The sequence below is a fragment of the Acromyrmex echinatior genome, chromosome 1, assembly GCF_024713525.1.
Source record: "Acromyrmex echinatior isolate Ae372 chromosome 1, ASM2471352v2, whole genome shotgun sequence".
In the NCBI taxonomy this organism is placed as follows: Eukaryota; Metazoa; Arthropoda; class Insecta; order Hymenoptera; family Formicidae; genus Acromyrmex; species Acromyrmex echinatior.
The window spans coordinates 11,587,181-11,610,680 of record NC_141852.1 but is presented as its reverse complement, the minus strand read 5'-3'; the positions used below and the strand labels follow the sequence as shown (position 1 = coordinate 11,610,680).

General features: G+C 34.0%; 1 protein-coding gene and 1 long non-coding RNA gene across 3 annotated transcripts in view; both read right to left on the bottom strand.

The window, feature by feature from the left end:
• Positions 1-23,500, bottom strand: part of LOC105146037 (uncharacterized) — a 112,809-nt gene that overhangs the window by 64,706 nt on the left and 24,603 nt on the right. The window lies entirely within an intron of this gene.
• LOC147910964 (uncharacterized) lies at positions 933-21,731 on the bottom strand. Its single transcript, XR_015546964.1, has 2 exons — positions 17,566-21,731; positions 933-3,185 (listed from the first exon to the last, which is right to left on the bottom strand). It is a non-coding gene; the product is annotated as an uncharacterized LOC147910964 (long non-coding RNA).

The window sequence follows — 23,500 nt, the reverse complement described above, 5'->3', positions numbered from 1 at the left end:
TTTACTTAGAACTATTCAAATAAATATTTTCTAGAATTTAGTTTTTTTTCAGTGTAACAATCAACAAGCAAGCTAAAAAAAATGTTTAGCATTTGCAAATTCGAAATATATTGATACAAAACAGCGAGCACGGCCGATATGCGCATTTTACCTGAATGCGCCCCATCGGCGGCGACACCACCAGGAAGATTCTCATTGCGGCCTTGAGGAAGTCATCCTGATTGCGATTCGTTGTGTCCTGCAGAGCGGCTTCGGATACGCTGGAGCTGTTCTGGGTGGTTTTACGGCGTACCTTGCGCCTTATGCTGCCGACTAGCTTCCGCCAATCCTGTCCGGTACCACTGGCGGACAACGAAGTGGTACCGGCACCATCACCGCCCCCGTGGCTGGCAACGGCTGCATCCTGCTGGCCGATCACTAACGACGTCGACGACGATTTCTTCGAGGGGCTTAGATCGCGGCTGGACCGTCGGCTCGGGGTACCGCGGCCACCAAGGGGAGTCCCGGATGCGGACACCGTGGTGCTATCGGCCCCCGCGACCGACTGTTGCCCAGCTGCGAAAACGCAACCACCGCTAGGACTCGTGTTGCCTCCTCCACCACCGCCTCCTCCACCTTTGGATCCTCCGCCGCCGCCGCCACACGTGGCAATCGAACGAGCCGATCGCCCCGTTCTGCCGCCGCCGCTGCTCAATCGGCGTACGAGACCGCGTATGAAGCCGCTCTTGCGCGCCGTCGGGCCCTCTTCCACGTGTTCACCTGGTGCTTCCACTCTCTGGCTTAATTAGACACTGTTTATTAGAACACTTAATTGGACTGTTTCGGTAAAATCATCCGACAGCCGGTTCTCTTCTTGCGTGATTAATTTTCTCTTTCTTTCTTTTCTTACTCTTTTTCCTTCTTTATTGGAGTACTTTTATTGAGGAAAGCAAGTGCCACGTGGCGATTTTTCTGTTCTTCCTGTGGTGCTTTCACCCTCTACAATTTTTACAGGTGCGCCTTTCCTTGCGGCAATTTTCAGCCGCTGTACTGCCTTGTCGTAAATTTTACAACTCTTGCTAGCGAGAAAGACGCGGAAACTAATACATACACATACGTACATATACATGTATCGCTCCTCAATGCGCGTCAAGTGTCTCGTGCTTTCTTCTACTGCATCGATTAAGTTTGCAATTTCTGCCGTTCCAATAAAGATTACACCGTCAAGTTTTTAAATACTTTTATCTTTCTTACTCCGGGACGCGCCCTCCGATTTATTTCTTATGATAAATTACAATTTTTATGTTGTATGGCAGCGTATAATGATTAAGCTGATTGTGCGCTATAATAACGCATCGAATTCGATTCGCAGTCACTCGTTGCAGCTCTGAACGAATAAGTAGAATTTGAAGATACAATCGTTTAATTTTCTATTAGTATAACGGATAACAAGATTCTAAAGTAAACTTTTCGATCTAGTTTTAGGCTCTCTTTGTTTATGCGAGAGATCCAATTTATTCGTAGCAGCTTTATATTTATTAAAGTTAGAAGTATTACAGGTAGATTGTTGTACTATACGATGAAATAGTCGTTCTAGATGATCAATGACGGAAGAACTCTAAACTGATTCTCAAATTTTTGATTTTCATTTTTTTTCTTAAACTTACTCAAGTAAAATTTCCGAGAATCGATTAAGAACGTTGCAAACGATATCTCTATCGTCTTAGAAGTTATTCCTGTTCTATTATACAATTCCAATAAGATTACGCAGCTTTTCACCACGGTGAAAGAGACGGTGGCTGATGGTTTTCAAAATGTGTTTCCATTCGGCAAATATTCAGTGGAAGAGTCTTCTATTTTCCTTGTCAGAATTCACGTTTCGAAGATTATGACCAGTTCACGAACGCTATCTCGAGAGCACGAATCCCTCTCATATTCGTTTCTATGAGATATCACGCTCGGCGCCCAAAGAAAGAATCACAGACGATTTACGTGGCAAGTGATAGTGCTAAGTATCACGATCATAATCGAAATTATCAACACGATTTTCAAGCGAGCGTCTCGAAAAAGTGCTTTATGCTTTTCTATTTATCGCGAGCTTTCAGCACGCATTTGCGTGCCTCGTCTGCCGTTCATTATTGCGAATTCTAGTACCTCGTTTTCATTGTTCTTCAAAGTCAAGAAACCGTCTTATTCTTATTAATCAATTATAATCAGCCACAATTTCTTAATTATAAATAAAAAAAATTGTTGTTAAAATAACAGCAACATACAATGTATACATACGAATTATTGTGAAGTTATACTGCGTTTCAGCTATTGTAATCGTGTTTTAGATTATAAATTCAAAAAGGCCAAAATCGTTACACCGGAAATTACATTTGACGCTCTCGCTCAATCTATGTTCGCTTTATTACCTCATGAATTCGCTTCACGTTAATCTCGACAAAATCTACTTGGAAACGTGTAGACATCAATGAGAATTCTGCCGCTGATAGCAGTCCGCTCTGGCATGCCAGATTACGAGGTATGCATGACGTTACCAAAAGTTCGAGAGCGAGATTCGGATTAACGCTATTCTTGATTCTGCCCGCGATTCACGTGATTCTATCGCGCGTAGGCCGACACGCACGGTACGGTCAAACGGCAGCAACTTTAATTAGAAACTTCCTCATACACAGTGATTCGGTTCACAACTCGTAGGATCGGAACGGCCGGGCGCAAAATTCACGGAAGAAATTTGTACTCGTCGGACCCGATTCCAAGTCGGGCGCAAAAGCGTGAGATTCCGGATTGACAGCCGGGTTGCACCCTCTGCGCAAGGGTTTTAAACGGGAGGGGAAAAAAATACCTCTCGAGCTTGTTGGCGCGAATGAGGCCAAGGACGTTCAGTATATCTCGAAGGGACCACGAGACCAGGAGAAGTGTTATTATCCTTCGAGGAATCGATCGGCGTTGTTTCAAGGCTCGCCGCCGGAGAAATAACTTGCCGCGATCCTTCGGGCAGCTTTTCCGACGAGAAGTCGAACGAACGTTTCGCCGGCAATTATCATTCACTCCTCGCAATGATCGCGTGATATCTTTCGATTATCCGCTCGTCTCTCCTCGATCACTCCTTCTCGTTCTCCTCGACTCTTCGCGTTTTCTTCAAAGCACCGGAGCGCATTTTTTAATTTCCGACGACGGCCTGATGTAATGCCTGGGATCTGCGTAACCGAATCGATCGTGTCTATTAAGGAGTTTTATTACTAACAGAGCAGAGCTCGCCTGATGCACGAAGTAGATGTGTAAGTAAATATGTAAGCAAAATATGTCAAATAGAAAATCAAGTCTCGCAGGGAATACCTCTCATCTCCAAACTTTACGTAGCATAATTTATTCTGTCATATTGTGTGAGAAATTTAATCTTCAATCATAATTCGTTTCATTTTGCACCTAACTGATGGTAAGAAAATGTTAATATTATTATAAATTATACAAGTTTGTGCATCTATATTTTTATGCTCTATCCTTATATTCCTTTTATCTTGGAATTAAATAAAAGTTTAATATCTTATTTATACACTGAAAGAAAAGATTTTTTTTGGTTGCTCCAATTTAGATAATAAAATATGGCATTTAAAATAGCATTTTTATATGATTGCAGCAACCAATCTTTTTTTTCAGTGTATATATATTTTATTAGATTAGATATTAGATATCTTTAAATTTTTGTTTTAATAATATTTTTATCCGTCAAACTGATGGATGCAAGAAAAAGAGAGAAGAGAGAGGAAAGAGAAAAGAAAAGGAAGTAGAATAAGCCAATGGATCACGATTCCTTCATTTTCATGAAACAATGCGAAGAATTCGTGGTGTCGAACATCTCAAAGGATGTTCTAATCTAAAGGACGCTCTGATGCCTAAAGGTATCAATAGGATCAATTGCAAAATTCGATTACAGGGTTTACAGGAAACTCGCTGTGATATCTTCGCGTTACAACGACAGATATAACGCGACAGAAATAATGCTTACCATTTCAGCGGATAAGTTTATGCGTAAGATCTTTTAGAATTAATCCTTTTGTTTGCAGATTTTATCTAACTAATTTAAAATAGAGCTTAACAACTTCTTTAACTATTTGAACTATTTCAAACTTTCCTTTTTCTATAGGTGACAATGAAATGTATAAAGAAGATCTTATTCTAATATTCGATGTTGTAAATCCAATGCGCTGCTTTAAATTGGCAGCTTAATCCCATTCGAGCCAAACAAATAATAATGAGTAATGAAACATAATCTTCAATAAAAACAGGATGTAATCGCGATTATATTTATGGCTTCTATTGTAAGATATTTATCAGGATTTTGAAAGGCTAAAACTTAAAGCATGAATATTATGAATATTCTCACCTCATTATATTGTAACGGCGTTTATATCTGACTACATTACAGAGCGTCATATTTTAATATCATTAAACCACAAAATGAACAATGCGAGGTCTATAATACAGAAAATCCTTCTTTGCATTTTATTGAAATATACGAAATACATTGTGTACTCATTTTAACGAGGATACAAAATTTTGTTTGAAATCGTGTTTTCTTATGTACATATTATAACATAATATATGTCAATTATTCAATCTCAACCCACGCCTCCGTTTCTTTCTTTAATGCAATAAAAACAGTGTCAAGAGAATTAAAAATTCGGGGACAAGTAGAATTAAAAAAAACAGCGAAAGAAATAGAAAAAAAGAAATAAAACGTGCTTTGAATGCGATTTGAAATTCAAACTTAAATGTGATTTTACTGCACGTGTTTTAGAAAGAGGAAACGAGAAAGGAACGTTTGTAAGAGAGAGGAAGATGTTAATGAGAGAGAAGGGTGCCACTCGTAGAGACTAATTAATCGAGCGTGTGAGCGTTGAATTCAGGTCACCGACGAAGATTCGGCGGCTGAGTTGCACCAGCACGATCTGCATCTCTATCTATAGGATTTAATTGAAGGACCAAGACATTGCTGTTGAGAAACTGTCGGTTACGTTTTCGAAGGTCTTGCTCTTCCATTCTATAAAATAAATAGAGGAAACGAGACGGTTTTCGAGAAACGCTTTAAAAGTTGCGTGCTGAATTTTTTGACAACGTACGTCGTTGCTTAATTTCAGTAAAGCACAATAAAAAAGATTGATTTATATTAAGATATCTGTTATTTAGAATCTTGTAATAAAAACTTCTTTTTATTAAATTCATTAAAGCACATGAAATGATAGAAAATTTCTTACGTTCCTGATTGTAGTAATTAACCTTTACAAGACGGGAAAATTATTTAAAATGTATCCAATTAACTTTAGAGAACGGAGGACCATTTTTTACATCTTGCAGCTTACTTGAGTAAAATTTGTTATAATTAATTATTTCATTGTATTTCTTCTCTCAAAATGTAATACTGTTTCAGTGCCACTATCAAGGTGTAAGATTTGAAAAACGGTTTCTCGAACCTTTAAAATTAATTGGAAATTTTAATCATTGTTTTCGAAGCAATGATTGCACGATGTTAAACTTCTCTTGTAACACGGTTTAATCACATTTCGGAATAATCTGAGAACATGAGTTTACTCGGAAGAGCCGCTACAATTACGATGCGGTGAGTATCTACCTCATCTACGTGAAACAATGCATGGAATTTGTGAAGGACAACAGCTCAAAGTCCTGCGAAGCATCTTAGTTTGACAGAGTCAATCGGGACCGGAAAGCTCAATTAAACACTTGTGGTAAACGGTACGCTTGCTAATCCTAATCGTGCGAAAATGCTGCGCACGCACACGCGTCACGCAGGATTCCGCGCAAGCCGAAGATAAATGCTGCGACAAATTATTCGAACGAATTATGCATACGGAATTTCAGTATCGCGAGATATCGGAACGCGGCTTACTTGCACCGAAGATTCCTGGCTGAAACTCAGGAATTCGTGATTTGACTTTTGCAAACGGCGAAATTCCTGCAATATCGTAGACCTGTTGTGGACCTACCGTTTATCATTTACCTGTCTCTGCTGACTGTTTCGTGGGTCTAACGGAAAAGTGGGTCAACGTAATACGAGTAGATAACGTAAATTAGACCCTACGCGTAAAATGATTTTTTAATTAAATAAGCTTACATCATCATTTTCATTTTATAATTCTGCGTTTTTTGCATTTCTTGAAGCTAATATTATGTTAATTTTTTCGATTTATTTTCAGCTGTTAAACGTTTGTTAAACTACAAATTATGATATACATTTTTTAACGAAGAATAATGTTTAAAAAAATTCCACACGCATATATAATATATTCCACAGGCATTATTTTTTATACACTACGATCATGCTATGAATATATTTTTGTTTTCAAATATTGTACAAGATTTTCTCTAAATAAATATTGTGAATATGCTAAATATAAAGAATATTATATTTAATAGAAGCTACATATAAATTAATCAACTTATTGATTCTATATACCAAACTCTCGGAGTAAATTTATTTAATCGTTTCGGATAAGGACATTACTTATTCATTGTTCATTTATTTTATTATCGATATAGCATGCGTAATTAACGCAGTTAACAAAATTCGATTGAATTCCGAACTCTGGGAGAAGCAAAATCGATGAGCTTTATCTCATTACTGCTTACGACGTTTGTATTATTCGAGATTACATCATCCTGCGGTCGGGATTTCGACTTTAAATAATCTCTGTGCGGTGAGTCGCGGTCTCGACCTTTTTTACCAGCCACGATACAATCCACTTCAGCCAGTTTACAGTGACGTTTTGCTTTTTTATGCCATTAGCTGTAGTCACGCGGAGGAGCGATTAAAGGCCGTAGGAAGAAAACGTGGCCTTAAAGAGGCTTTTTGTATACGGCAAGGACGATTTTACGATTTCGTCCTCTCCGTGCGAAATCCGCGAGTCATCGTTTGTAATGAAAAATGGAGCTTCTTCAACGCAATGAATTTCCTAAGCACTCCCACATGGTTTTCCTTCCGGACAAAAAAAAAATCATGTAATCGTAATCGTGATAAATGACGAATTTTTTGCAACTACTTAAAATATCTCAAAAAATATAGATTTCATACAGAAAAATTTAATACCGAGAGAAAGATTAACGATGAATGTTTTCATCAAAAAAGATCCTTGAAAAATGTCAATAAATAGACTGGAATAACCAGAAGATTTACTATGTGCTACTATCAGAAAGAATAAAAAGAATGTTTAGTTTCGAGGCATATATTCGAAATATTGCTCGTGTTTAAACGAATATCCATCATGTATCACTGACGATGTCAATCTTAATACTATTGGAAAACCTTCTATTGAAAGTCGATCATTAAAACCGCATCCCGGCCGTGGCGCGAAGCATTTTCCCGTTGTATTGTAGCGAAATGTCACGTAAAATACTGTGCGCTTCTAAATATTCACTTGACGAGAATTAATTACATTCTACCGCGCGGATGGAACCCCAGCTTCCAACGGGAATTTTCACCCACAGCGTATATCTACGCGAAAGGACTGGATTTCCCAACACAGGAAAAAAAATTACTCGAGTATTTTAGTTTTTCACTTCTCGGTTCGCAATTCAACTGAGATACTTTACAACGTAAATAATAGAAATAAATTTCCGACAACCAAAGATTTATTGCAAATATATCATGAGTAAAAACTTTTAAGAAAGTACTGAACTTAGTTATTATTTTTCAATTAATGTTGTTTATTTTCTCTTTCTCTTCTTTTTTTTTTTGAAAATTGAAATTTAAAAAATGCAAAAATATCTGTTTGTGAAAAAAGTAATCCTTAAAATATATTTTTGTACACATTTATAATCGTTTAGTATCTAAATTTATATCTTATGAGAAGCTATCCAAAACTTTCAAGACTTCAACGGATGAATTAGTAGAACTCGATTTGAAACGAATTGATTGCGTTTTGCATAGTCCAAAAAAAGTATCCATTGAAATACTTTTCAGAAGAAAAAAAGAGATATGTGATACTAGTCCAAAGAATGAGCAAAATTCACCAACGTACTTCGACACAGCGGTCCTTGGCGGCCATTAAGGAAAGATGCCGAAGACGTTGATCGATTACGAAACTCATAGTAAAAAGAAAGGACGAATCTCGCAGAGATGCATTCTTTTCTGAATTCATTTTTTTTTCCTTATTGATGACGTTCTTGGCATATAAAAGGGATCACGGTACAATTCGTAGAGGTGGAAAACGTGTAATACACGATGATGGAGAATGAACATATCGATCATGTTATCGGTGACACCTTCGTCAGGGTTGGTGTAATTAATTCTGTCCGGCCTCCCTGTGGATTTTATCGCACCGCTCGATGTAACTCTCATGTAACTGATATCGCAGCAACCACGAGAATTTAAATAGCTTTATTACATGCAATGGCGCGCAAGATAAATTAGTGATATTGGCATGATGAAGTTATTGACGTTACAGGTTAAAATGTTTTTTGAATTGAAATAATTTAAATAGATAAGTCTTCATCAGTCTGATGACAATATAGCATGAATTAAAATTTTAGAGTGCAATAAAGTTTAATAATTAAAACATTGGAATAATATAATATAAAAAAAAATAACCATTATTGAAGTCAAAACAGCTGAAGTCATATAAAATACAATTAAAATACAATTAATTTTGCAGTATCTACGAAATTGAAATTATTTGGTCGTTGGATGGCTAGAAAGAGTAGAATCAAGATTTAAAAGTTGTGTCAATAGATTTTTTTCACTGATGTGAATTAAAATATAGTAGATCAGATCCTTTTATAAAGTATGTATTCAAGAGTAATGTGTGAGACATAGTATAATAGAATCTAACAGGCAAATGTAAAGAAGATCGTGGTTAACCTATCTGTTTAAGTTATTTCATTGCTGTTGCAATTTGGAGCTGATAATATTTATATTATCTTTTAAAATTTTTGAATTGACTTTACAAAATTGAAAACCTTTTTACATGTTTAAAGTAATAAATTATACTCAACTTATTGTTAAAAAATTATAATATACGTATATATAATTTTCTTTTTTTTTCTGTTTTAAAATTTAAATTAAGTATCACATGGCTTATTTGTGTATATATTATACTTTAAACATGTAAAAAGGTTTTTAATTTTGTAAAGTCAATTTAAAGAATTTTCTAATCTGCAATGTTTGGTAATTCTGTCACGTCAGCATCCCCTTAAATTGACACACCAAAAAAGTATGTCAATGTTTTTCACAATCGCGTAGTAATGTTGCTCAAGAAAACAAGTTTTATTCGTCGTCAAAACTTTGCAATAATACGTAATTCGTTCGTATTTTATGTTTGTGAATTATTCTTTCTTTGATGGACAAGCAATTTGGCCGTACGTGCTCCACCGATTTTCTCGAGAATTCGTGCCTCTCTTTCTTTTCCTTTCCGCTTACGGGGCGAGTTAATCTCATCGATCATCGCTATCCAAATTAACTCCAACTTGTACGGAAAGTTTTCTTTCACAGGGCGGAGACGTTGATTTTGCAATTAACTTTTTATAGTCGGCGAAATTCCATTTCATGCTCTAAAGTGCGGTCCTCCGTTCTTTTGAATTTTCTTTTGATCAATAGCATGAAATAGCGGTATCGACTTTGATTACTTGCTCTATTAATGTCACGTCGAATCAAATAATCGCGCACGTGTAGAGATTATTAATCTCAACCGCGATACGATGAGGTGATTCTGAAATTTTTCCATCAGTGCGGTATTTTAATCCCGGAATAAGATTGTGTAAAGCAGAGTGTCTACAATAAAATTTTAAGGTGTAAAACTTCAGTTTTAAGCCTTAAACCTTCAGTCGTAAGAAATTGACAAATCATAGTCAATTCTCTTCACATTTGATTGTGATTGATCAATTTCTTATGGCTTAAGACTTATAAAACAATTTCGGTTAGACTAGAAATTACATGAACAAACAATGTTGAGTTCTTAGGGTCTGAGCACAAGAATTGTAACACTTACTTAGACTTAAATTGTAGACATAAGTAACGCACAAGATTTCACATGTATGACGTACAACTTACTGCCGTGTCTCTAAGAAACGACAATAAATCGTACGTCATGCGCCAAAGCTTGTGCATTACTTACGTCTACAACTTAAGTCTCTAAGTAAGTGTTACGACAATTCTTGTGCTCAGACTCTTAGAATTAGGCTTAGATATCTAATATAAAAGTTTAGTTAGTAAATCGGTAAAACAGAGACCACTTTAGACTCCCCTTAAAATTTCATTGTAGATGCTTAATATAATCGAAAACACATGCGAAATATTGGTGATGCAAGGAAGCCTTGCCTGGCTCTCAACAATATGTCTTGGGATCAACATCGTCAATAGACAGACGTTTGTATTTTAGTTTGTATTTCCTCGCGATAATCGTTATCAATCCAACATGCTTAATACATGAATAATACACTGAAAAAAGTTTTTGATTAAAAATGGACGAATCAGAATTTTCTGGTTAAATTTATTAGAATTCTAGTTGAGATAATCGGAATTCTGGTTGACAATATTTCTGATAAATTCTATTAGAATTTTTATTTTTTACTAGAATAATTATACCAATCAGAATTCTAGTTATCTTAATCAGAATTCTAATAGATTTAACCAAAAAGTTGTAATTCGTTCATTTACCACTAGAATTATTTGAGCCAACGAGACTCTTTTTCTCGAGTGTAATTAACACGAACAGTCAATTTCCGCGAAATTAGAAGAGGAAGGATATATATATACGTTCTCAGAAATAGAATCCTTATGTTCTTCGTAAGGATTCCAATGTATTTCTGTTCTCTGACTAAAGCATCGTGCAAAGTTTTTATGATTTACGTTTGCGATGCTTCATGATTTACGCGGCTTTTTACGGCGCGAGGAAGTTTATATTGTTCGACCTGACAATAGAAGTATCCCTATCGCGTAAGAATTTATGATGAATTTCATCGGTGAGAAGGTTATTCAGTAAATGAAAATGACAGCTCGATTCATTATATGACGATCTTGCTGCGGGATCCAAAAGTTGGCCAGGTGAAATATCTGTGATGTCAACAAATCGTGAAATCGTGTGCAATTAAATTTGTTAAACTATTATTTTGATTGCATACATTGAAAAAATATTTATTAAATTTTAATAAATATTTGTTCGAATAGTTCTAAATGAATATTTACTAAATGTAAACATATATTTACTTAATACAAAAACCAATAATTTGATTTTACAATCATTTTTTATTGTGTAAATATTTATTTACTGTAAGTAAATGTTTACTCTTAGTATTATTGTATCAAAGAAATTATATTAATTATATTAAATTACTCTCTAAAATCTTTGGAGTTCTAATTCTAAAGAGTGATATCTGAAATTGATAATTATGTCACTCTTTTTCAACGCTAGCTCAATTGTTATTCTTTATCACTTTTAGAATTAGATTCCACTTCAAAAATTTTAGAAAGAAGATTTGGTAAATTTTTCTTTCAGTGCAGCCTTGTCATTCAGTCGCGATCTTGAATTAATTTATGGGCAAGTAAAAGTCCATATAAAATTAATATACACAATTCAAGCGCGGAGAGAAGAAGACTTTCGACGATCTCGTTTCCTCGGAAAATTCGTGCGCGAACTCTCGAGACTTTTAGTGCTCACATGATCAATTTCCGTGAAACGACCGGCTATTTTCTTTCGCTCGATTAGTGATTAATCTAGTGTACGCTAAACTTCTGTGCTTCTTGTATAAAACTCTACAAAATATACATTTCTGTCGCACAACTACTTCAAAGCTCGCTAAAACTTTTATCGATTTATGCTGAATATGTATAACTTTGAAAGCACATTTTATGAGAATATCAACGAGAAATTATTATATTTAACAAAATATAGTGCTGTTTCTAAATTAACATAATATAAAAATAATTGTAAAAAAAGTGAGAGAAACAGATGAAACTTTAAAATTTTTCACACTGCATATTTATTTCAAAACATAAATTTTAGAATCGAAGATATTTGCGATACAATTTCGCAACATCACAATGTATCCAGGACTTTTTAAAATGTAGAGTGCATTTGCAGGATACGTTAATATTAAATGGAACGTGCGAATATATTTTGTGAAACAGAAAACTTTTTGCAATAGTAGAACGAGAAATATTGTTTCGCGCCGTTTCGCAAATCGATATGGCTGAATGTATGATCCCATGATCCGTCGCGCGCCGGCACGCCTGGGCGCGTTCGGTGAATCATTACGCGTGGGAATTGTGTGGACACACATATATGATCCGTGAGGAAGAGACGCGAGCAGAGATACAAATAGTTTCCGGGAACATATAAACATTCGCGTGAATAACACGGTAGATGTGGCTGCATAAATGTGATAGTATCCTGCTAGCTGTACAGACATTTGCAATTCTTCCGCAGAATTGCGAAATGCCTTTGATGTGCAAACTTCAGATTGAAGTCGCACACAGAACGCATGGCGAGATGAAATGCGGGAAAGTAAAATTACTAAGATGAAAATATGTAGCACAATTAAATAATATGTACAGCAATTAAGGTGGAATTTATTAAACCTCCCCATCTAACAGTCGCGTACACAGAAAGAATGCTTTTGTTGAAATACTTAGCTGAAAATTCAGTTAGATTTGAAAATAATTCTGTTGGATGTTGGTTGTTAGAATGTTAAAACCTTTTGCAAACTTATGATTAAATTTCTTACATAATTGTTTTAATATTCTAGCGAATTATATATTTTCAGATTTGGATTTTTAAAAAATAAAAATACTTTAGTATATGTTATGTATTATAGATTTCTCTTTTATTTCGTACTTAAAATTTTTGAAGAATCAGGCCTCTTTACCTAAATTTTTAGACTTCAACAAATTATTTCTGTTTAATAATATAAAAAATTTTTAGAATTTTTAAATTAAGTTTGGTCCTTAAATCCTAAATTATATTAATAAAATTGTCAAGATTATTTTACAACTTTTTTATTACAAAGACAGAGAGGATTTATCATATTCATAGTTAAGGCAAATAGCACTCTTAGCGATAAGCCTCTGGCTATTACGCGAACGTTTCTTTCGAGAATGACGGAGCATCTGTCATTGCATTGAAATTACCGTGCTGTATATCACAATACAAGCGTGAGACATGCATCATCGGGGCGACAGAGAGAATTGAAATTGCGGTGTACGCAATGACCGTATTGGATGCGGCGCCGATGGATAATAGAGAGACGATATGGGGGTAGGATTGAATGCCGGAATGCTCAAGGCGATGTAAATCAGTTTTCGATAAAGCAAAACATCCGATATATATCAATGACCATCGCACAAGAATGTCGTAATCGTACCTGGATGACAAATAGATGCATCTTTCTGAGATTTCGCGGTCTTACGAACTAAATTTGAAATTTTGCGATTATCTTTCATGACTTCTTCAAACGTTTGAATTATATCTTAATTGAAATCAACATACTATATTTTTGGAAAGTTCAAAAAATTCTTTTAAATAATTCTTCAATGTAATAATAGATCGATTAAATTAAAAGTAAAATCTTTGATGTTAAATAATTCATAAAAGATAATTCTTTGATTTATATTGAATCGATAAAATTAAATAGAGAATAAAATCCTTGATTTTCGGTAATTCGCAAGAAATAATTCAAACCGCAAAGAATTGCTAAGTCTATGTTTAATTTTTATCGCGTTCTTTAATACTTCGCATCTGCCGATGGTTTTTCATCGTAACTGCTGCTTGAGAAAAACTCTAGAGTAAAGATTTGATAACTATCATAAAATGAAATAACTTTGACCCAGTCGGGATAACTTTGACTCAAATAAAAAAATACTTAGATAACACGTATGTCCTGATTTGACATGCGTGCTGTCTGGACATTATGAAAATTTGGAGCAAAGTTACCACGATTTGGTGCCAAAGTTCTCCCATTATACGAAAAGTTATAAATATATTGTAAATTTTCGTTTCCCGACATTATCTGAAACATCTGCTTTCGACATCTGTTTTAAGGAGAAGTCTTTTGAATGTAAAATAAGTGATACGTTCCCGAAATTGGTCCTGTTGAAACCGGAGAAAAGCTGCTTAGGTTAATGGAATGGCCGCAGCTTAAAATGCAGCAATTTCGTATTGCGAAAACCTTCAACTCGTATTATTTCAATATCATTAGAAATAGTCCGGAGCGCAACGATAGATGTTTGACACGCAACCATTGCAATAATACGAACTGGATATACTCTATTCTCCAGCGACAACAGCTGCAAGATCATATATTCTTGATCTTCTTGCTATCGTTATCGAATTGTGCAAAAATTTTTTGTACAGAAGGTTTCTGACCGAGAACACTAATATTATTTTTCAAAAATTTTTCCTTGATTTCCAGACAAATTTTTATGATTTTCAATATTTATGAATTTGAATAAATTTCCAATTGAATGAATTTCAATAAATTGTTTGTATTTTCCTCCTGATTTAGCAACCGTTAAATATTTTGTTTGAGAAACAAATTTAACATAGTAATATAAATTATTATTAATTATTATGTTACTGACACTGCTTACATTTTTAATTGTTAAGTTGATAGTATTCCAAGTATAGGTGTGATGCCCGTATATTAAATTTATTTAAAGCCAAGAATTTTAATTTTACAGAAAATTGTATAAAATTCTCTGATTTTTGCCTGACTTCTCTGTCCGTTTTCAATTTCCCGGACAATTCCCTGATTTTCTTGATTTCCAGTTTGTGGCAACCTTGTAATAGTTTTCAGCAAGCTGGAAACTGAGCGACAACGTCATCGGACGTGACTTCGTTTTCCGGGAGGAAGCGAAGGGGGAAGGATAACGGAGATCGTATCTCGTAATTGTCGACCGTGTCGACAGCTGTGCACGCTCGGCGAAGCGTCGTTGTCGTCGAATGGATTTACAATTCTGTAATGCCGCGCGCTCAAATCGCCGTGAAATTGATAGTCAAGTCGGCGGGACCAGCGGGCAACGTGAATCGGATTGCTTTATCAAGCGGTACCAAGCGATTTCGAGACCGAATGCAGTTGTCACCGCTGCTCCGCGTGCCGACGTTAAAGCGAGGCAGATCAATGGCGAGTTCGATCGAAATGAGGGACGGCGGTGCCTCGCAGACGCGGAAACTAATTTATGTAGCAGTCTTGCTCTACGCAATCTTTCTGCATTTGCCGATGAGTTCCCGTCGAGCCGGATGTAAACGGACGGACATCGTGCATTTGGATATTAAAGAAGCAATGGCAACCCAATCTCTTGAGTTAAATATATGTATAACATCTTATTGTTTTTAACTTTCATATGTGTCAAAATATAAGTCAATCTGTTTATTTATTGTTTGTTTAATTTTAAAGTAAACAACGTCCATAAGTCTATTTTTTATTACTGCACTCTGAACCTGAAGTGCAATAAAATGAAGTGAAATAAACGTATATTTGTTTCACTCAACTTATTGCACTGTGTGTACCAGTTCAGAAAGTGAAGCAAAAAAAAAACAGACTTCATATATACACTCAGTACGTAATAAACTAAATTGAGTTAAATTTAATTCCTTTTTGTTGACTTAAATTGTTTAACTGTATTATATGTTTTAGTTAAATTAACGTAATATTAAGTAAAAGCAGGTAACTTATAGATTAAAGACAACTCAAATTAACAATGAGTATAATTTGATGATATGAATTTAATACTGCTATGATACACTCCATATTGCGTGTCTCCCTGTAGATTTCAAATAACACTTCCCGTTTCATTCTCCGAAAAAGTCAGAAAATTTGTATAAACTGAAAAGAGGATGGTGCAACGTTCACGAAAATTTAAAATTTTGTGGAAACGGCATTTTCAGAATCATTCTGATAATAGGAATTGTTTGTACGAATTGTTTGTAATTTATTTGCTTGTCATTTCAAATGATACAACAAAAAGGAGTTGGATCGTTGAGAAAGGGAAAAACGGAAAATATAAATTTTATTTATATAACATTACAATGGAAATAATTTAATTAATATTAACATAATGTAATTTCAAGCTTGATTTTGCTAGAATATCGAAATGTTACATCTGCGTGGTGATTAAGAGAAACGAAAAAAACGTTATCGGTCGAATGAAATCCAGATTGGGGCTTAATCGCGTGCATTCACGCGCTGTAATTCACCACCCAAAAAGCTAACTAAATGTGTATAAATAATGCGAGCAAATATTTACGGATTAAAAACTGCCATTTATATTGATTGAATATTCATATTGGTTTTACGTCTAATTTTTTTTCTCTTTTTCTCGCTATAAGTTGTAGCTCTAGTTTTTTCTTAAATTTTCTGAATTTGCAACGCCTACGAAACGACCGTTTTGCAATTCAGCGAACGATTCAATTATCGTCGACGCTACGAGCCATATTGATTTTACGATTTAAACTTTTCGGCGCGCAAATCGGCGAAACAAAGCGCATGCAATTGCGCGTGTGGATGCTGATGAGAATTATATAGTGTACCCTGGAAATATTTTTTCTCTATGGTTATTACCACGGAATGAAAAGGCAACCGTGTGACCATACGCGGCAAAATACCGTCAAGGTAAAGGATAATACATATCATCAAATTTTTTACTCCATTTTTCTGTTAAATACATAAAAAACGTAAATTAAATGTCTCTCTTTCTTTTATGCATTAAGTAAACGTAGTAGAATGTTTTATTTATTTAACAAGTGCTTTGACAATAAATATCTCACGTCCATTTAACCAATTCTTATCAATAATTTGAATAAATAATATATGCGTGATAAAATAACAGTATTTCAGTAATTTTGTACGAAATGTCTGTACGTTTTCTCTTTTTTTTCTTTGTAAATATTTGAAAAAATTTTCTCATAAAAAATCTTGATTGTATAAATCTCTTTTATTTATGAATCTCTTTCTATATTTAAATATAAATTTAATGATATTTATATGTTGATGTATCTATGGATGATCTATAAATAATATACTAATAATTTGTAACTTTTATTGACTCGGTAAATATCATATTATTAGATTCTAATAGCTATGCGATGATGGCGCTGATTATTTGTGAATGAGTATTTGCTATAAAACGATACGATAAACATTTATTGCAAAATAACTTTTCATTGAAAATATTGCCTATAAAAAGTTTGTAAAAACGCTATAAATATAAAGCCTATGTAGACAAATATTTATATCAATATTCAATTAAAAGTTTAGACATGGTCAAGGTTTTTTAAAAAGTTTCTGCCAAAATTGTAAAAAAATGATATTTTGTGAAATTAACAGCAAGCACACAATTTTTCGAGAATTTGGAGAGGTACAATTAAAATTTTTTTTGCTACCTATGATCCTATTTCATTAATTTGAAACTTTTATAATATTTCGATATATATATATATGTCGTGCAATACGATGCGGTTTTTCAATAAAATCATCAACCAATTTTTTAAATCAATATCTTCCCTGCTGAATAGGAGACTTGATTTTCAGTACAGTGGATCAGGCGCGCTCACACAAACATAAACGAGAATTTACCTTCGATTTTCGTCGACGATGACATTCTGGCAGTGGAGCGTTTCCGTTTTGTCCAGTAATTTTGTCTCGCAACGGGACTTCCTTCTCAGAATTCGTTTTCCCAAGCTATTCAATTCTTACTCCAAACAGCGTACGCATTTCCATATGTCGCGAACTATACTCGCGTATTATTTGTCCTATAAATTTTATTTCCTGTATTGACTTTTCTTCTGTACAGTCGATTTCTTATGGCATTTGTTATACACCGAAATTATTCTGTCATATTTTACAAATCGAAATTAAATGAATTGCTTGATAATTTTCAACTAAGAAGATTCTAAGTAAATTTTCTCAGAATTTCTGCTAAAATTTCCTCTCCTCTCTGTTAACTCTTTCACCCCCTTTATCTTCTTCCCCAACAAGATGGGCTTTTCTGAAATATCGCTCGCACAACCTTTCCTCAATCCTACAACTCACTCGACGATCATGTGATCAGTATCCCGCGGAGATTTTCAATCTTTTTCGATTTCAAGCTTTCTCTCGTTTCGTGGCTGATCCGCAGATTTTATTCAGCTTCACACGGGGGCGAGGGCGGCGTCGGTCCTACCGGTGTTAGGTCGCGCGTCGCACTGAAGGGAGAACTCGATAGGAGAGCGCGGTTCTCCTCGGCCGATATTTCGAACGCAGCCACCTACCCCGCCGGCCGGTCGGCTCCACGGCAAGGGGATGCGCGAGCATCGTTGGAAATCCACCCCCTCGTTCTCATGAGTGAGTGCAAGCCGACCGCCAAGGACAACGCGCTATCTCGCGTGAACGCATCGCGCGTATCTCTTATCTAACACTAGAATCTATATAGGTCTTCTGAAAATCGAAACAAAGCTCTTCAATAGACGGAACGACATCTATCTGTTTACTATAAGTCTTTTTTCTTTCATATATACATTTACAATTAATGTTTTTGTACAAGGTTGTCATAAATTCTTCATCCTAAAATTCCACAACTTTTGCCTGATTTATAAACAAAATTTCTTAATTTTCTCTAACTTTTAATAATATTTTAAAATTTTTGACACTTTTATCCTGATTTGTCAAATATTGAGAAATCAATATAACGATAATGTAAATTAATATTATTGCTGACATTTTTAGTTTTATTTGTTCGGTAATAATTCAAAATTACGTGTAATATATGTTTATTATACTTCTTTAAAATTAAGAATTTTAATTTTCTGCAAAATTTTGCAAAATTCTCTGACTTCTCCCTAATTTCCCTGATCTTTTTCAATTCTTTGATTTCCTGATTTCCAGTTTTGGCAATTCTGTTATATTCTCTGTTCTATCAAAGAGCGTATACATGGTTTTCATCAATGTCATTAAATTAGCAGACAAGATCTATTAGCAATTTTGCAATACAGATTAAATCTTTCTCGAGTTACATGAAAACTTGCTTCAAATAGAGACAAAATTTATTAAAAATTTTGCAGTACAATACAGATAAAATCTTTCTCGAGTTACATGAAAACTTGCTTTGAATCAATGTGTCCTCCAACTTGTATTACTTTTGGCCTCATCCCAATAACTTTTTTCCCAATATTTCAAAAATAAAGTGCTTCCTCTACAGTTTCAATTGCAATCCACTTTTACATGTAACTCGCGATATGACAAAACATTTATCGCACGAAGCAAGACTTTTCCTAGAGAATATTTCATTTATTTAACGTAGAGGGCAATTAAACGCGCGATTGTGTCGGAACAATGCGTTTCATTCAAATATCATTAAAAAAGAATAGCTTTATAACGTAGCCTAAAAAATTAATATCCATCGATGTCTCTTTCATAGGAAAATCTCATGTATTATTTCTTTCAACCCATTTTTCCGCTTTTCGCATTACAAAAACCACGAGGCAAAGTAAAATCGTTTGTCGAAGAAATTATCGGAGGATACTGCGTTTTGTAAAATGTAATGCTACACCGTGTCATGTAACATTACAGTTCTGGCGCGTTTCTCTTACTATCTCAATTTTACATCAAAGCACTGCCGGTGGCTTTGGTTAACATCGACCAGTATCGCTCTTATCCGTCTACGGTTCGTATAATCCATTCTCGTTACCATGGTGGTAACGCTAGGAACATATACGTGTTGTAATCCTTTGTCTGTGCTTGACAAGTACGATAATACGACAGTAAAGCTGATAGGGCTTCAACCGCAATTTTTGCAAAAGAAATCAGAAGCAAGCTCAATCGGGATAATTATCTGAATGTTAAAATAAATGGGATACTGATATTTTTTAATAATACAATCCTTAAATACTTTTTCAATAATTAATTTCGCGAACGAATATAACATTATTAATGCAACATTTCATTCTGAACATATAGACAGAACTTTTTGTTCACATTTACCATTTGTTCATTGAAAGATATTTGCTACAAAATTATTATGTAGAAAAGTTGCATTCTCATAAAATTCCCCAGATTTTTGATAATTTTAAGCCTTATATTCAAATTTAGAACAGACAAATAATGTAAAGATAGACTGTTTTCCTAAATTTTACTCCTAAAATGTCATCTTCCTTTGCAATTTCTTCATCAATTTGACGAGTAAAAACAACAAAATCATGCAATTTTATTGTAGATTGAATATATTTAATCGAATTATATACGTTGTATATGCATTTTTATCCTCTTATATCTCGATAAATCGTGTTCGATACACTTGCTCAACTGGAGTGATTTTGCGAGAGGAAGTACGTATTCGCTTTTATTGCGTGCATTGGCAAGTATTGTAAGTACATGTCCTAGCAAAGCGCAAAACGCAATTATGTTCTACCACGCTTGAATGGCAACTTGATTCGAGTGACCGCCTGCATGTAATCTCACTCTGCGTGTTAAAGTTTGCATATAGAGATGAACGTGATCTTTGTCAAACAGAAGTAGTGGAAAGTTACGCAAAAGTTTTACTTTGTTTATGTATTTGTTGATTATTCAACGGTAAAAATAATGTCTATGAATCGCGCTTTTAAAATGTATCGATCTAGTCTTACAGTTAAATATTAAAAGAATACATAAACAAATATTGATATAAATACTTTTCACATAGAAAAAGAAGATATAGAAACAGAAAAAGAAATAAAAAAAGCTATTCTTACCGACATTGCTTTTTATTCTACGTTATCTACATACAGTTCTCGCAAGCAAATATGCTTGATGCATTAAATTGTTAAGCTTAACAAAATAAAAGAAAATATTTTTCGAACGTGGGATGCGTTTAATTAAAATAATCATACGTCAGATATTCCGGGTAAGTCACGATGCTATTGTAGCTTATCAAAGAAGTCTCTCTCGAATCTCTATAAAGTCAGATTGAATGTGAATCGTCATCCAATGCAAAATTTCTTTATGATCGAACGAAAGGGAAGAGTCTTCCTCCCCCAAGGAAAGTTCGTGCTCATGCCAATAATCATAAATTTTACATTGCTCTTTCGCACAGTGGCCTAGATTAATTTTATAAAGGAAGAATATTCTAAATTCTCTGAAGTTCTCTGAAATTCTCTCAAGATTTTATTATTCATTTTTTATTCGATTATTTGAATATTTCATATTGCTGTAAATCTTTTAAAGTATTATGAGCTGTTATACGACAGATATTATTAATTCTGTTTGTGATGCAGAAAATTTTACGTCTTTCAAAAAGATGCGTTTATTGAATCATTATTTATATTTAAAAATAGAACATCTTATTTATGTTTCTAAAATGTCTTTTATTCATGATATTACTACGACTAAAATACTTTTGTGTTATATTACAGATGACTATTGTGCAACATTATAAAAACTATTTCTAATTATTGAATAAAAAGTTGAAAAAGTGAATTTAACAAAAAATTAGTTAAATATTAAAAATAAACAATAAATTTAAATAATAAACAATTACAAAACATATTATAGAATCGTATAACACAAACTATAGAAATTAATGCCTTAAACGGTCTAGCTGGATCTTAAATGCTTGTACATGCGCAGTATGTAAATTCACACAGAATCATACAAGCAAAAAAATTATTTTTCAAAAAACATGAAATTTTATTTTAGTTATTTTTACAATATATGTGATTATTTTATTATTTAACGGTCTAGCTGGATCTTAAATGCTTGTATTGATTCTGTGTGTATGATTTTGATAATACATACGTAATATATAAATTCACACAGAATCATACAAGCATCTAAGATCCATCAAATAATAAAATAATCACATATGTTGCAAAAATAACTAAAATTAAAATTTCATGTTTTTTGAAAAATAATTTTTTTGTAATCTTTATTGTATATATACAGAGTGAATCGTTAAAACTTTTTACACTATGAGAAAATTATCGACTTCATATCTAATTGAATTATAACGTATGTCAATTATTATATTTTCTCATAGGGTAAAAAGCTGTTCAACGACTCTGATTCACCCTGTATATGTCACAATTCAAGTGTTAACTCAATGAAAGTATATATAATATTCACTGTAATATTTACTGTAATCTGTTGTAGTCAATGTACACATTTACTAAAGTTAATTAACTTTAATTGTAATATATACATAAACATAAATATTTTTTTCATCAAATTTGTTCTTTCTTCTATTTGTCCATTCATCCAGAAATCCTGCACTGCATAACTTTCAAGATATTTCCGCGTGGGTTCGCCCACGCTTGCAATTTGATCCCGGAGCAAGCATCTTCAAATGATAACCGAGCGAAGAATGGCAAAGCTCATGGTGACTACGAATCGAGCATCTGTCACTTATCGAAATTATATAATTGCGACAATAATGTTGCAGATATCTGCATTGCGTATAACAATTACGGGTAAAATATACAGCTGCCTCTATAAAATGTACTAGAATTTCTGTCACTCTCACTTATCTTTGGATTTATCTTAAATTAAAAGCGTATTAAAATAAAACTCGTTTAATAAATACAGAAATACAAGAGCGTCTATAATATTTTGGCTTTTACTGTACAGCTAAAACATTAGACGCTTTTGTATTTCTGTATTTATTAAGCAAGCTTTATTTTAATGTGCTTTTAAGACAATTCCAAAGGTATCTCAAAGTGAGAGAGAGAGAGAGAGAGAGAGAGAGAGAGAGAGAAATTCTAATACAATCTTATTAATAAGAGAATTGTGCTCAAATTTTTTACACAGATACTCAAACGTAATAATAAAACAATCTATAAAATTTTTATATTTTTCAACACTTTAAATTGTGACACAGACATCTTTATGAAATGTGATTGATTGCAACCTTTTAATCTAAATCTAAAATTTTTTTTCTAATTAAATAAAACAATATTTCATTTTACAATCGTTTTAAATATTATCATCAATGTCTGAAATTATATAAATATCAAAATATTCGTTGAGATTAAAAAATAATTGCTTTCTCATAAAGAACGTACGTCGCGCGAAGAGAGAAATTTCTTGACATATTACGTCTCGTTACTAGATAATGCCACCTGCCTCCGACGACGACAGGGAGAGATTTCCGTGAAGCAAATAGATATGATTTTGCGAGTACTGCATAATACAAATGAATCCTAGCAAGAAGACGCGTATTGCAAACGTTCTCTTTAAACGATTGTCTCCGTCACTAACTTTTCGGTTTTTCAATGTTGACAGCAAGCGCTGGAGATAGAGCAATAATTGTCAATCCAGAATGAGTCGAGAAAGTCGGCGTTGTAACATCATTTAACTAAGTCGCCGAGCACAAGCACGATGGTTATGACTTAGCATTATAGCACATTTCAGCGAACGTTTATGCACACGGTTAGGATCTCCTAAACGACCAGTTATAAAAGGAATTTGCACACGCAAGTTATACTTTCGCTACGTTCATTCACAGCGTATTCGCAAATTGAGCTTTCAATAATTTCGATCACAATGTGTTCAACAGCTTTGTAAC